The sequence below is a fragment of the Gopherus evgoodei genome, chromosome 3 (genome assembly GCF_007399415.2).
Source record: "Gopherus evgoodei ecotype Sinaloan lineage chromosome 3, rGopEvg1_v1.p, whole genome shotgun sequence".
In the NCBI taxonomy this organism is placed as follows: Eukaryota; Metazoa; Chordata; order Testudines; family Testudinidae; genus Gopherus; species Gopherus evgoodei.
This window is the reverse complement of record NC_044324.1, coordinates 86953242-86967117: the sequence shown is the minus strand read 5'-3', so window position 1 is coordinate 86967117 and position 13876 is coordinate 86953242. Positions and strand designations below refer to the sequence as shown.

The 13876-nt window shown below is 46.7% G+C and overlaps 1 protein-coding gene across 1 annotated transcript in view; it reads left to right on the top strand.

Annotated features, from left to right (window-relative positions):
• The first annotated feature begins 806 nt into the window (after positions 1-806).
• Positions 807-13876, top strand: part of ASCC3 (activating signal cointegrator 1 complex subunit 3) — a 544482-nt gene continuing 531412 nt past the window's right edge. The window contains exon 1 of the mRNA XM_030556009.1: positions 807-889. The gene's annotated coding sequence lies outside the window, so the exon portion shown is untranslated. The remainder of the gene's footprint in view (positions 890-13876) is intronic.

Sequence of the window (13876 nt, the reverse complement as noted above, 5' to 3'; positions counted from 1 at the left end):
ACAGGGAATAGCTGGGTAGGGGACAGGTGTGGCGGTGGGGACAGGGAATAGCAGGGGTAGGGGACAGGTGTGGCGGTGGGGACAGGGAATAGCTGGGTAGGGGACAGGTGTGGCGGTGGGGACAGGGAATAGCTGGGTAGGGGACAGGTGTGGCGGTGGGGACAGGGAATAGCAGGGGTAGGGGACAGGTGTGGCGGTGGGGACAGGGAATAGCAGGGGTAGGGGACAGGTGTGGCGGTGGGGACAGGGAATAGCTGGGTAGGGGACAGGTGTGGCGGTGGGACAGGGAATAGCAGGGGTAGGGGACAGGTGTGGCGGTGGGGACAGGGAATAGCAGGGGTAGGGGACAGGTGTGGCGGTGGGGACAGGGAATAGCAGGGGTAGGGGACAGGTGTGGCGGTGGGGACAGGGAATAGCTGGGTAGGGGACAGGTGTGGCGGTGGGGACAGGGAATAGCAGGGGTAGGGGACAGGTGTGGCGGTGGGGACAGGGAATAGCAGGGGTAGGGGACAGGTGTGGCGGTGGGGACAGGGAATAGCTGGGTAGGGGACAGGTGTGGCGATGGGGACAGGGAATAGCTGGGTAGGGGACAGGTGTGGCGGTGGGGACAGGGAATAGCAGGGGTAGGGCACAGCAGGGCAGTGAGCTTTGGAGAACGGTGCACGGAGCAGTGAGATCGCTACCTGCGAGCCGGGATCAGCAAACAGGGTGCTGCGCGTGGGCAGTGGTCAATACGGTATGAACGTAACAGTGCGGAAGGCCGGCCCGGGGGCGTGGCGTTCCGGCGGATCTACTATCGCTCTCCCTCAGTTGCCCCCTCCCGCTCTCCCTCGCTTTACGGCAGTGCCGCACGTCTAGCGCTGTGCTCTTCGCGGCAGCCGGAAGGCAGGTGAGCGGTTGGGATCTCGTGGGAGGGGGTGGCAGGGAGTGCCTGGGTCCCGCCATGGGTCTCCTGAGCGGGGACGCGCTGGGGACGGGTGTCCTGTCCTCCCGGGGGTGGGGCTTTGTTCTCCTGCCCACGGGGCGGCGGGGGACGCGGCTTTTCTCGGAGCCCGCCCGGCCCGCAGCCCTGTGGCCACCTGGCTGATGGGGCGCGCTCGCTCCGTAGGGCTGAGTATAACCGGCGCCCCTCCCCGTGCCTCAGTTTCCCTAACTGCAGTGGAGCTCGCTCGCTTTCTCCCCCTCCCCCACCGCCCTGGGCAGCGGGGATGAGCTCGCCCGGCCGGTGCGCAGGGTCTGGGGCGCTCTTTAGTGACGCTCCCCGGAGCTTGGGGGCAGCGGCTCGCTCAGTGGAGCCGGGAGCAGAGCCCGGCCGTAGCTGTCCCAGTGTGTCTGTGTGGGGGTCTCTGGGCTCCTCCCGGTACTCCGTGCCCAGCCGCCGGCGCTGGGCTGTCAGTTTCATGCAACCTGTGCTGGAGCCTTTGCTCTGTGTGTAGTCACCGGTATCTCGACTGGCTGCTTTCTGTGAGCTTTTAGTGCCCCTGGCTTCCAGATTGCTTCCCCTGCCGGCATATTTGTGAGGGTAGGATGTATTATAGGGACGCTGTCAGCGGAAAATCATTTGAGAACAATGTCCTTATTAAAATTGTTAACAAGTATGGATTAGTAGACATTAAGCATTTTAAAAATCCAGTTTAGAGCTCTTACTGTTCGAGTTTCCTTTCTCTTGGCCATGATAAATCAATTGTCAGTTTCACTTTCGAAACTGTTGGATGAACACTTTGGCGGTCTTAGTGTTTTCATGTTTGGATTTCAAACACTACTGAGGAATATGCAGTTGGAGCTTAAAACAAAATAAAGATTAAAAAAACTTGGGCTGGTTTTACAAAAGTTTATAAATAAAATTTGGGTTTTATGCCAAATGTGAATTTGTTTGCCATGGTGCTGAAGTCCTGTTGGTCCCAGGATATGAAAAAGAGAAAGTGAGTTTGGTGTTTATGAAGGGGACAGATTTACTCGGAGCTCTTCTTCAGGTATGGGAAAGGTATTTGGCTCTGACACTGAGCACAAGGTGGAACAGATTTTTAAGCATAAAGAGTTAACATACGTTGCAATAGACTGTTTAAGGCCAAGTGGGCAGTTAACACTTCTGTAGCTGTAGGACAAAGGGCAGTTAGTGGGTTATAGATTATTGTAATGAGACATAAAACCAGTGTCTATTGAGCTGGAGTTAGCAACCTTTCAGAAGTGCTGTACCGAGTCTTCATTTATTCAGCCTAATTTAAGGTTCTGCGTGCCGGCAGTACATTTTCATGTTTTTAGGTCTTTCTCTATAAGACTATATTATATAAATAAACTATTGTATTTAAAGTAAATAAGGTTTTTTAAATATTTAAGAAGCTTCATTTAAAATAAAATTAAAATGCCGATCTTATCAGTTTAGTGTGATCCTTTTCCTTGCTGAGTTTTCCAATGTGCGCCACAGCAGGGAGTGGCTGAGGCCAGGAGCAGAGCCCCGGGCTGGCTGCTGGTACCCCAGGCCAGCAGTGGGCTGAGTGGGATTGGAAGTCTGGACACCGGCTGGCAGGGGGGCTAGTGGCCAGAACCCCAGACTGGCAGCGGGCTGAGCCTCTCAACCTGCCACTGGCCCCGCTCAGTCCACTGCTGGTCCGGCAGGGGTAAAAGTAACTTAAATTTCTTACGGTACTGTCATATTACAATCCCCCCTCACGGGGGAGGAGCTCGGGCTGGGATGTGTGTGGGGAAGCACTCAGAGCAAGGGGTTGGAGTGCAGGGAGAGCGGGGTGGGGATGTGGGTGGTGCAAGAGTCAGGGCTAGGAGCATGGGGGGTGTAGGAGTCAGGGATGAGTGGCATGAGGGGTTCAGGGCAGGAGGTTGGGGCTGTAGGGGGAAGTCCCAGGGGGATGGTGACTTGAGGCTGGCATGGGACGGTCCCTGTTGCGGCTGGGTTATCTGGATAGTGGATGGGTCCCTGCCTCATGCTGTTCCTGTTTCTGCCAAGGGAGCTGTGGGCCAGCTGTGTGGAGGCACTGCATCTACAGGCAAATGAGGGTGGTGGCAGAAGACTAGCTGGTTTCAGGCACCAGCCTGGCAAGCAGGTGCTTGGAGCGGCCAACAGAGGAGCGGGGGCACATCCGGTTCTTCAGCGGCGGGTCCCTCACTGAGGGAAGGACCAGCCGCCGAAGACTGAAGCGGTGGTGGTAGAGCTGCCGCAGATCACGATCATGGCTTTTTTTTTTTTTTTTTTTTTTCTGCTCTGGGCGGCAAAAACACTAGGACTGGCCCTGCAGAAAACCCTCTGCCCTGCCACTCCCTTCCCTCAGGGGCCGAGGGATGGCACATGCCTGCAGTGCTCTGGTGTCCAGCCACAGTGGTGAGAGAGAGGCAGCAGGACAGGCTGGGACGTGGACACCTTCACCATGCCTCCCGCCGGCCCCTTTCACTTGCCTTACTGCCTGCTGCTTTAGCCGCCAGCCTGCAGGAGAGTTCTGGCAGCCAGCAGTCCCCCAGCTGGGAGTGCGCCACGCGCTGCGCCCCAGCATTGGCCGGCTCTGGGCTCCGGCTGGGTTTCGGTTCCGTCTGCTGGCCCCTTGCCAGCCGGGGTCTGAGCTGCTGGCCTGCTCAGCCCACTGCCAACCGCGTGCCATAGGTTGCTGACCCCTGCTATTGAGTCTGTGATGTTTGGTGTCCAGCAAAATTTTTTGAAGGTGCTGTGCAAGTTTCTTTTGAACTGAGAGGTCAAACATGGAGTGATCATTCTATTAAAAGTTTTCATCTACAGGTGATGTGGTGTATTTTGCCTTGTATCATTGTTCTGTGTGAGTTCATTTAAGAATGTATTGTCTGGTTTCACCCACATAGTTGTTGTTGGGCACTTGCTGCACTGGATAAGGTATACCACATGTTGTGATAAGCGTGTACAGGACACTTGAAAGATATGTTGGGGGAAATGTTGATCATTGCACCAGTGGAGATATGTGCAGTTTTGCATCTGTTTTGGCAGGATCTTGGGCTGCTTTGAATTGGTGTATCCTATAGTCTTTCAGGACTCATTGATCCTACATGTGACTATCATAATATGTGGCCAAAGTTAAAACTTCTGGAATTGGGCCATTTAAGATGAGCTATTAATGTATACATATTTATTACCTTTTGGATATGAGGGTTCCTAAACTTGTTACCATTGCTTAAGAAGGTAAAATAAAACACACAAAGTTTAATATTTAGGGCTTTTAGCAGGTATTCTTAATTGCTTTGTATGGAATAGAAGTGAGTTTGTTGTTCCTAGCAGACAAATTAACTTAAATTATAGTGGAAATATCACTTCTCTTAAAGCACTATTAGATGCTCTCTTCCCACCTATCTTCTTCGTTTAAAGAAGCTGTAGTGACATTCTGGAGGAACCTCATTCAGTTCTCAGTCTGTAACAGGAGTGAGTCTGTAACATGGGACTTTAACTGTAGAGAATATAAGACAACTAAAAATGTTAGGAGACCAAACTAAACAGTTTTCAGGAGGAGATGGAGGGACTTCTGGGGGATAGTAAAGAAGGGTACAGTAGAACCTCGAAGATACGACCACCAGAGTTATGGACTTACTGGTCAACTGGCCACCCTGTGGAACTGGAAGTAATCAAGCAGCTGGGGAGACCGAAAAAGCAAAACAAAACAGCAAATACTGTACTGCATTGGGGCTTTAGTGCTGGGGTTCAGGGCTTCAGCCGTAGGGGGTTGGTGCAGCAGCCATGGGGTTGGAGGGAGGGATTGGGGCTTCTGACCCTCAGGAGCAGTGGGGATCAAGGCTTTAGACTGGGGCAAGCGCCAGGACGCAGGGCTTCAGCCCCATGTTTCTGTTCCCAGCTTGAGCCCTGGTGCACCCTCCGCTGGCTGAAACCGGGAGTGGAGCCATGGGGAGCCCTGAGTCCCGCCCCACACTGTGGGGCAGAAGCCAGTAACGGAGCCATGGGGCTGAAGCCCTGAGCCTCAGTGCTCCCTATGAGGCTGAAACTGTCAAATATTGTCAACTGTACATCATGTTCTAGTAATAATATTAAATATCACGGAATTATCTTTCAAGGCAAACAACAAATGATTTGTGTTTTAAAATATCTCTGACTTGAGCGCTGAAAAGAGGAGTGGACTTTTTCCGCAACCAATATTGTAGAGGTAATGGGAAACTACATGCAGGGCAACTCTGAAGATCTCGTCAGCAGTCTCAAAACAATCACCATTTATGTCAGCCTCATAAATTCTAAGGAGTTATTTTTGGAATATAGATGCCAGATTCTATTGTGCATTGAACCCCTTTCTAATTTGCGTTAAGTGCTGTGATTCCTTAAGGCCCATTATGAGTCTATGAGTCTATGAGCAGGTGAACATTTTAAATAGTACATTTATTGATATTTAATTAAATTCCATGCAGCTAGTAAAACATCTGAATTAGCTAAAGGAATGACAAAGAATAAAGAGCACTTATAAACAGAAATAGAAAAATCCACTTGCACAGAACAAATAGGAGACTTTCCCTGGATGAGTGCCAACAACTGCAGATTTTAAGTTTTCGTTAAAAAAAATCATTTTAGCCTTGTGAAGCTAAACGTATCTGTTTTTCCTACACATTTGTACTCCTGAAATATTGTTTAAAATAAGAGCCACTTCTTTTGTTCATCATAAGGTATCGTCTGCCGAATACTTGCAGTGTAAATTTGCATAAGATAATAAATATTATTTCAGAGAAATGTTGACTTTATTGTTGATGCTAATGCATTGTGCAGAGAGATGTGCTGAGTAGCATTATATTTTGACTTCAGTACGTGTTCTTATTTAAAGAATACATTGGTTGATTACCATATCAGATTGCTGAGAACAACTTATTTTATTTCATCAATTGGGACTACATTTACCAAGCAATGTGCCCCAAATGTATGGATGTGTAGAAAGTTTCTGAAGTAGTAGTGGCATATTGCTAGAGAAATACTGAACACAATTTAATGTCAAAACAGCGAGGAGTCTTTGTGGCACCTTAGAGACTAACAAATTCATGTGTAGCAATACAATATGAAAAAATGTTAGAACTAACACATCATGAAAAATCCTAAGAATATTATAACCGCTTCTCGTTTGGCGCATTGCCAGAAATAGTACCAGAAAGAATATAGTAACTGGACATTGGAATTAATATCACTGAATAGCAGAGTATTAACTGAAAAATGCACTTATTAATAAGCTTTTTTAGCTAGTAAGCGCCATAGAACTAAAGTTTAAATGACATGTATCAAGATGCGTTTTAGATTTTGGAACGCCTACAGTCTATTTCATGTAACACAACAAAAATACACAGTATTCAAATGTTAAGAAAATCTTAAATTGCAGTTGTAATATTGAGGGACTACTGTTCTTTTGAGTACCGTTAAATACTTGATTAATTGTACTTCCTAATATAACTTGAGTCGAAAATTGAACTATTTAAAGAAAATTGCTGGCAAACTTCATTATGCCAAATAACAGCATAGAGATTCTCCTGGTAAATTGCTTTTGGTAGCAATATTTGAGCTTTCTGTTAAACGCTTTTTAACTATCATGTTTTTATTGAACACCAAAGTGGTCTTTTAAGTCAGGGTAAAGGGAAAAAAAAAAAACCCAAACCCTCCACTCCAAATATGTATCCTATTACAAAGCAATTTAAGATAACACCTATTAATGTACCGTGCAAGCTGGTTTGAAATGACCTATTTGCGTAGTCTGATCAGTCCTCTTTGAACTAATATCTGTCAATTTGATTCAGGGCTGGTGCAAGGATATTTTTTGCCCTAGGCGAAATTTCTACCTTGCACCCTCGCTCCCTTTTCTTTTCCCTCCCACCAGAGCATTGCTTATTATAAACTTTCAACAATGACTACTGTAGTGTAAAAATAAATAAATAATATATATATTTTTGGTCACCACTTTTTGGTGCCCCGAAATCTTGGTGCCTTAGGCGGCTGCGTAGTTCACCTAGTGGTTACACCGGCCCTGATTTGATTCTGCAATTTATTGGAGTCTTGCAGACCAAACCTCCTCATAGCAACAGGCTACTGGAGCCACCCAGTCTGGTTGCCTTTCTGCGAGCCCCTGGCATAGTGTTTCATGTTCTGTGGTGCAGTTTGTGAAACCTGAAATTCTGTCTTTTAGAGTAGATATTCCCTCTTGGTTTTCATAGGTATAATGGCTTCTATAATGATCTGGTGGCTGGGGTGTTAACTGGAGGTGTGGGAGACCCAGGTTCAATTTCCTGCCCTTCCACAGACTTCCTGTGTGACCTTGTGCAAGTGACTTGGGCCTGGTCTAAGCTATGAAGTTTATCTGGCATACTGTGTTAGCTAAGAGTGTGGAGAAAATTGCACCCTTAGATGATGTAGCTCCACTGGCAGAACCCCTATTATAGATCCCTAATGTTGTTAAGGGAGGTGGTGTAGCTATGGCAGAGTAACTTCTGCTGGTTTATGTTGTGTCAACACTAGGGGGCTCTGCCAGCATAGTTATGTTGGCTAAAGCTCTATAGAGTAGACTAGTGGTTCTCCTCTTTTCCAGACTACTGTACCCCTTTCAGGAGTCTGATTTGTCTTGAGTACCCCAAGTTTCACCTAAAAATTCAGACCTAAAAATGCAGAAGTGTCACAGCACACTATAAGTGAAAAATTGCTCACTTTCTCATTTTTACCATATACTTATAAAAGAAATTGATTGGAATATGAATATTATACTTGCATTTCAGTGTGATACTTGAGGCTGTTTTTCACTGTGAGCTTTGTCTGAAACCTGAGTACCAGGCAGCTGAGCAGAAACATGTAACTTAGCTTCATGAGACAACCTGTGACATGGGGCCCAGAGCAGTTGCCTTACTTGCCACCCCCTAATGTCGGCCCTGTACTTTTGACTCCCCTAAACCTGTCCTAACCCCCCCACTTTGGAGCTGCAACCCCCAGATTGAGAAACCCTGATCTAGATGAGTTGAATACCCCTGGAAGACCTCTGTGTAACCCCAGGGGCACACGTACCCCTAGTTAAGAATCACTGGTGTAGACAAGCCTTTAATCTTCCTGTGCGTCCGTTCTGCAACTGTAACATGGGGATATTACTTCCCTGCCTCACTGGGGTGTTGTGAAGATAAAGACACAAAAGACTTTGTGGTGGTCTCATACTACAGTAATGGGGGTGAATATGTACTGAAGATAGATATTTCCTTGTACTGTGGTGCACTCATAAAAATATTCCCCTGAAAATTATATCTTGTATGGAGAGTAGTATTAAATTCTTGTTGGAAATTTTCTAATTTTGAAATAGGTATGTGTTGTTAGGGAATGAGCATACAGCAGTCAATGCAAAATATACTTTGACACATATAGAAATAGCCATTGTGCTAGAAAGTTGTACATGCATTCCAAGGAGGCATCGATAACTGTCTAACATGCACTTCAAACATTTTACAAATGAAAATTGTTAATCTGACTCAGTGAGATCCCAAGAGCCATTTCTCCCTTCGTGTCTCAGCCATTCATTGTAAATCTAGACAGTCCTCTTTTCCTGGAATAGCTTTATTTCCTACATTTAGCAACTGTAATCAAAATATAGTGAAACCTTTTTTATATGAGAAATTATACAGGTATCTTTAAAGTGTTCTCATGAGCATATTGCCAGTGATCCAGGCAAACTGCCCAGGAGGAGTCAGCAGCAGCTGGTAGATTTGTTTCCAGTTAGCACACATTGCAATGTTTAAAAGAAAGCTGCACTTCCTTTCAGTACAAAGAAGAGTAAATCAGTGCTAATTTTAAATTGTCTTAAATAGAATACAAAATAACGAAATAGGAAATTGCCATTTTGCCAGTCAGCTGGCATGTTATGTGATGAAGGTGCTGCTCAGCCTGTCAGTGCCATAAAACAAGAAGAGACAAGGGACTCTAACTTTAGTCTTTTTATAATTTTGGAAATCAGCATCTATACATCATGCTTGCAAATACTGTTTAAACCTATTTCAGATTAACAATTGCCTCTAGTGAATAAGTGAATCTGCTCAAAAAGCAAGTGCGGAAGTCTTGATCCTGTTGCGTGTCCATCTGTTAAGCAGCATTGCTAGTGGTTCCTTTGTCACAAACTGTTGGAATGGATTTCTTGGTAGCATGTAACAGTAAAATAACAATGTTGAGAGATGTTAGAATCTCTGAGTCTTAGGAAACATGCACTTGTTACAGCCCTTGGGCTCTTTAACACTGGGAGATGTCATGTGTCTGCAGGCAGTTGCATATAAGTAGGGCCGTACCAAATTCAGGGTCCATTCTGGTCAATTTCATGGTCCTAGGATTTGAAAATTCCATGTTTCAGATGTTTAAATCTGAAATTTCAGTGTGTTGTATCCATGGTGGTCCTGACTGAAAAAGGGGTTGTTGGGGAGGGAGGGAGAGGTCACAAACCTGTTGTATAGGGGTCATGGGATTGCCACCCACATTTCTGGGCTTTGAAGGCAGCAGCCTCATAGCTTCCTGTGGCTGCAGGAGGTTCCTGGAAATGAAGGTGGGTCTAATCTCCCCTGTGCTGCTGGGAGTGCCCCAGCTAGGGAATCCTAGTTGCTAGTCCTGGCTGGGCCAGCAGGAGACTGGACTTGTCCTTTCCCTTCATGGCTGCTCTCAGGTGGGAGATCAGACCCACCTCTGTGTAACTCCTCATGCTGCAGGAAGCTCGGGGCTGATCTCCTCCCTGAGAACAGCTGTGCAGGAGAAGGACAAATCCTGTCCCTCCCCAGCCCAGCCCCTCTCTAGGGCACTCCCAGCAGCAAGGGAGCGATTGGACCACAAGCCTCCCCCGGCTGAAGGAACTTCTGGGGCTGCTGCCAAGCACCGGATCTTCCTGCAGCAGGGGGAGATACCTGGAGGTGGGTCTGACCCTCCAACCCCCATGCCCCTTCCAGAGTGGCCTTGCAGGGGAAGGACAAGTCACTCCCAGCAGCTCAGGGGAGATAAGATTTCAAGAGCTTATTTCACGTTCTGTGACACGTTTTTCACGGCTGTGAAATTGATAGGGCCCTAGATATAAGGTTTCCTGAACAGTGGGTGAGACAGGAGAGACACAAGGTCAGTGAACGGATCTCTTTAACCATCTCAGGCCTTCTGCCAGATAGGGGTAACTTCCTGGAGCAGTCTGGGGAAGGCTATGAAGCTCTAGAATAAGGGCTGTAGGGATAATACAGTCCTGGAGATAAGGCTAAGACAAGTCCCTGTGGGGTGGCAAGACTGTGTTTTGTTTGAGAGCCCAGAAAAGAAAACTGGAGAAATGTACTATTGTGTGGACTGTGATTTCACCTCCCCCACCAAATGAAATGGTATTTCTTAACATCTTGAAAATTATATGTAGGTTTGTTATAGTGTGCTAATTCTGCATGTATCTACAAATGCTTAACAATTTCAGCTAAAGAGAGCTGAAAATCATGCTATCTTTAACTTGGAAGGTAAATTTACCTAGATTTGTAATCAACTCTCTTGAATACCATGTGACCTTGATGTCTTCTAGAATCATAGAATATCAGGGTTGGAAGGGACCTAGGTCATCTAGTCCAACCCCCGCTGCTCAAAGCAGGACCAATCCCCAGATTTTTGCCCCAGCTTCCTAAATGGCTCCCCCAAGGATTGAGCTCACAACCCTGGGTTTAGCAGGCCAATGCACAAACCACTGAGCTGTCTGGCTTCCAGTGAAATCAGTGGGATGAGTTACACTTACGTCAGCATTTGTCTTGATTTTTAGGGTACTGGAATAGTCTCTATCTAGCATTGCAAATACAGTTAGTAAGACAGCTAAAATGAGATTTGTCTTTTCTGAGAAAAGAAACTCCATGCAAAGTTACAGAAAAAAGTGTCTGGTATAGAAATTGATCAGCTTAGTTTTCAAACCTGCACCTGTGCTATTATACTGCTTTTCATGTTAGATGATTACTTCCCATTTCCATTTTCTCACTTTTAAGCATTACAACTATTTTAGTAAGATACATATGTTCTTGGTGTATTTGCTAATTTAAGATGACTAGTTCAAATACTCAGAAGAATACTAATTTTGTTTATAATTTTATTAAATAAATCATCAAGAGGAGGGATATATGTTTTTCATTGTTGACACTTTGTCTTTTCACTGGTCATGGGTCAATGCTCAGAAACGTTTCCTGGTCCTGAAAGCATTTGTAATTTGTTGAGGTATTTCTGGTAATAGCAGTTTATAAAACATCACACCTTTTAAAAATAACACTCCTTTCCTAACATGCTTTGTTGCTTTTCCTATTTCAGTTCTGACATTATTGTAGCAGCTGGCATATCATGAACTGAGATTACTCTCATATGCCATTCGAAACTGGTGTTTGACACGCTTAAGAAACTGCAGTTACATCATTGTTGTTTTAGCTCTAGCTGCTCTTGTTATAAAAGCCTTTGAAAAATCATTTTGGAATTGCTGGGGCTCGGTCAGGAGAAAGTAAGGCCACATCCAGACTAGGTATTAAAATCAATTTTTTAGATACGCAACTTCAGCTACGGGAATAACGTAGCTGAAGTCAAATTTCTAAAATCGAGGTACTCACCCGTCTGGACGGCGCGGCATCGATGTCCGCGGCTCTCCGTGTCGATTCCGGAACTCCGTTCGGGTTGATGGAGTTCCGGAATCGATGTAAGCGCGCTCGGGGATCGATACATCGCGTCCAGACTAGATGCGATATATCGATCCCCGAGCAATCGATTTTAACCCGCCGATGCCACGGGTTAGCCTGGACGTGGACTAAGAGAGCAATCAGAATGTGCTTTGCTGGGTAGAGAAACTATCTCTGTAAACTACTGAGAAGCAGAGATTTTATACCCAATGGACTGAGAGGGCTGTGGTGAATAGAGCTCCAGATCTGGCCTTTTACTGTAGCCATTACTGTACTTTATTGGGGATATACTTGTGAGTCTGGTGGTTGGTTTTAAGATGCCAGAATAAGATCTGGCTAACTCAAGACTTTTGTTTCCTCTCTTTCAGAAGGTTTGGAACGGGGCAGTAGACCCCCCAAACCACACAGTTTCCTTTTGGAGACGTTTCAGAGGGGTAGCTGTGTTAGTCTGTATCAGTAAAAGCAGTGAGGAGTCCTTGTGGCACCTGAGCGACTAACAAATTTATTTGGGCATAAGCTATTTATGCCCAAATACATTTGTTAGTCTCTCAGGTGCCACAAGGACTCCTCCGTTGCTTTTGGAGAGGATTACCGATCTGATTGCAAAGACCAACCACAGCATAGAGAAGGGGTTCCCTTGAAGAAACAAATACCTATAGAGGAAGGATGGCCAGTGGCTATGGCATTAGCCTAAAACTTTGGAGATCTCTGCTCTATCTCAAACTCTCTGTACTTCAGCAAGGCCAAACTGCAGTGGGATGGGTGTTGAGTGCAGTGGGTAGTGGGAATCCACAGTGCTGGACTGTGAGGAGGAAGGAGCGGATTGCTGTGGGTAGAGAGTGGAGCCAGGAGGTTGATAACAATGTGCGTGTGGGGCACGTGTGAAAGTGTTTTAGAATAGCGGCTGCAGGGGAGGGTGGGTGTGGAGCTGCTCGGCTTGAAGAGCTAATATTGCCAGCAGCATGTCCACTTGGTGCTCTATAACGTTTAAGAGCTGCTGTGTGGCTTCTTTCTGGTGTGCCGCATTCTACTTTCGGTCCCTCTTATCACTGTCCTGCCATGCCTTCAATTCCTGTTTCTTGGCAGCGGAGTGCATCGTAACCTCACAGAGAGAGTCCTCCTTAATTCTTCGTGGCCACTTTCTAAATCTGTGCAGCCAGTTCTGCCACTGATAACAAAGAGGGAGGCTGGGCTCCAAAGGTCATCTCTGTGAAGTTTAAATGATACATCTTACGGAAGCAATATTATTTGCAACACAGAGAAGACTGATTCAGGGTATGGCTACACTTACAACTGTACAGCGCTGGGAGTTACAGCTGTCTTCGTATAGCTGTGTAGGGAAAGCGCTGCAGTGTGGCCACACTGACAGCTACCAGCACTGCAGTGTGGCCACATTTGCAGCATTTGCAATGCTGTTGGGAGTGGTGCATTATGGGCAGCTATCCCAGCATTCAAGTGGCTGCAACATGCTTTTCAAAAGAGGGGAGTGGAGTGGAGTGTGACAGGGAGCGTGGGGGAGACAGAGAGTGGATTTTTGGAGCTGACACTGTGTCAGCTCCCTGTCTTGCAGTTCTAAGGACTGGAAGATACACAGCACCAATCTTCACTCATTTTAAAAGTTTCGACCCCTTCCCCCACCCCTTTTTTATTCACTAAATGCAAATAGCCTTCAAACCAGATGAGCCGCTGCTCCAAAACGGACTCCCCCCTCCCCCTCCGCCGTGTTGCTTCTCTCCTCAAGCAAACACTAACATTCCAAAGGAATCGCCCTGCCTGCCTCTGCTCGAGCAAACGAGCTATGTTTGTTTTTTAGATAAGCAGCTCCGGGAGCCCAGAATTCACAACAAAACAGCAGAGTGGCTGAACAGGCATTCTGGGATACTCCGTATACCTCGGAGGCCAATTACAGCGCTTTTGGTGGCCACACTTGCGGAGCAGTGCTGCATCACCAGCGCTGCAATTCTTATACCCCAGGCAGAGCAGGAGTACAGCCAGCGCTGCAGCCAGGGAGATGCAGCACTGTATGTGCCTTGCAAGTGAGGACGGTGCGTAAGTTGCAGCTCTGTAAACCCACCACCAGCGCTGCAACTCTCCAGTGTAGCCAAGCCCTCAGTACTTTAAAACACAGCCAGTTGGTGACAGGTGTGTGAGTACTGGCTGACCCCAGGCAAGCGCAAGTAAGCCACAAGACCCCCAAAATGGAGAGTAGCTGCAGGGGCAGGTGTGACGTTATGAATCTAATCTACTATCTCATTGA